This window comes from Equus asinus, chromosome 8 (assembly GCF_041296235.1).
Source record: "Equus asinus isolate D_3611 breed Donkey chromosome 8, EquAss-T2T_v2, whole genome shotgun sequence".
NCBI lineage: Eukaryota > Metazoa > Chordata > Mammalia > Perissodactyla > Equidae > Equus > Equus asinus.
Window position 1 is genome coordinate 22,700,181 of NC_091797.1, and position 2,026 is coordinate 22,702,206.

The following is a 2,026-nucleotide window of genomic DNA, read 5'->3' on the forward strand; positions in this document are numbered from 1 at the left end:
TACTTGCAGCCAAAAATTATATGTATTCTCTTTGAAGCCCTCCCTCCCTCCCCCAGATAGAGTTAAACATCCCCTCTTCTATGTCACTACCGCCCCTCATGAGTACCTTTATTCTAGCATGTCATGTAACAGTCATGGACAAGACTTGTTTGTGAGATGGGCCAAAGAATTCGTGGATTTTCTTTCATTTTTGTAACCTCAGTGTCCCTCTTGGTATCTAACGCAGGAGCTTTTATTTTGTAGGTGTCAAAACTTCATACATTCTCTGTTCTAGGAGGTGTGGAGGGTGCTCTCCCTTGAGGATATGGAACAGGGGAGGACCCAGCCCATGTGCATACACACATGAGTAGTCCCATAGCCCGGGCGAGGCTGTCGGTAAAGGCTGAGTCAGAAATACCCTGTGAACTCTCCCCTCCTGCTCTGAGCCCCTGGCAATGCACTCCTGAAAACGGGTAGATGGAACCGAAAGTCACTCTAGACGCAGGGTGGGGTGGCACAGAGGAGTTCGTCTCTTCTCCCGTTTGGATTCTTAGGATTCTTTTTAGATATTATTTTTATTTTGCTTTAAAAATATTTTTGGAGATTAAAGGGTCAGCTTCATTACAAAGCTAGATTGGAGGATGTGGTATGGTTGTGAAGTCAAATGGGCTTGCTAATACGCCCCTATTTTGATCTTACCCTCCAAATTGTTTGGTTTACCACAGGGCTGGGGGCAGAGACCAGAATGCAGCTGCTCTCTGGGACCAGGTTGCCAACCACTGGCCCAGGCAAAAGTGAATTCAGAAGGCCAGGCCTGCCTGGGCGAGGGCGGGGAGCGAGCGTGTACAGAGACGTGAACTTCTACACTGGATAATCTGCTATTTGGAATTCTTCATAAACTTTCTCACTTTTCTCTCTGGGTTTGGATCATCGAGGTCACAGTATTTGAACATTTCCCTCCGATCTCAGTTTGGCTTTTGCTTTCTTACGATGTGGAGAAGCCAGCTTCTGAACCCGCTGAGGAATGTGGGCTGCAAAGCGTGGGCTGTTTCATGTTCAGCATCATCATCTTTTGATATTCTCTACACAAAGTCTCAATGTGATGGCTGGAATCATTGGCAGAATTATACAGGAATCCGAATTTGAAAATTTGGGCCCCAGGTTACAGTAAAAGGAAGCAGTCCAGAGTGTTATTTTCAGAGTTCAAATGTCTCAGCGGACAAATCTGATGAACCAGTTTGATAAGGTGTTAAGAGCAGAGAATAGGTTTATATGTTAGACCACCCACACCTCATCTGTTTTGTAGCAGCCACTTTCAGAGCCTTGCCTCAAAGGACGGTGTCCTGTAGGAATGCCAGCTCTCCTCAAGGGTGGGGATTTGTTTGGCAAACCTAAATCATGGCCTATAGGGAGCTTCTACTTTATTCTGCCATGCCCAAGGCTGATGATTGTTAAGAATGTGGTACAAAAGGGGGAAATCTCCAGGCTTAATTCAGAAGGAGCAAAACACAGGTGGCCCCAGAGCAGGGACCCTTCCAGCCCCACCCCATCACGATACACTTCACCAGCTTGGGCAGAAACAGGAAGTAGGTGAGGGCAACACACAGCCCCGTGAACCTGACCAGGGCACCATTTCTGGGTTCTGTAGAGTAGGTTGACCTGATCGGGTTCCATCCACTCCCTCCGAGACTCAGCCTGTCAGCCTCCTCAGTCTAATTCCGCCCTGCGCCCAAGAAGTCCACAGTCCACTGCCCCGGGCCCCGCTCCACAGCCACAGTTCCCGCATTACTAATCCTGGCCAATTGTCAAGTAAATGAATCTCCTGAGTCCTTAGGGGACCGGGCGAGAGTGTGGATGACTCAGTGTGGCCCATCCCCACTAGGAGAGAAACAGCTCAAAGCAAATAGTCTGTGACGGTGACTTAGTAATGTCGGCGCCGGTGGAGAGTACTTTGTGGAAGGTGCGGGAGTGAATACCATTTGTAAACCCTGTAAGACTCATTTTTGCGTCGTGAAAGAAAGGGGAAGTTAGAGTAAACAGGCTGAGA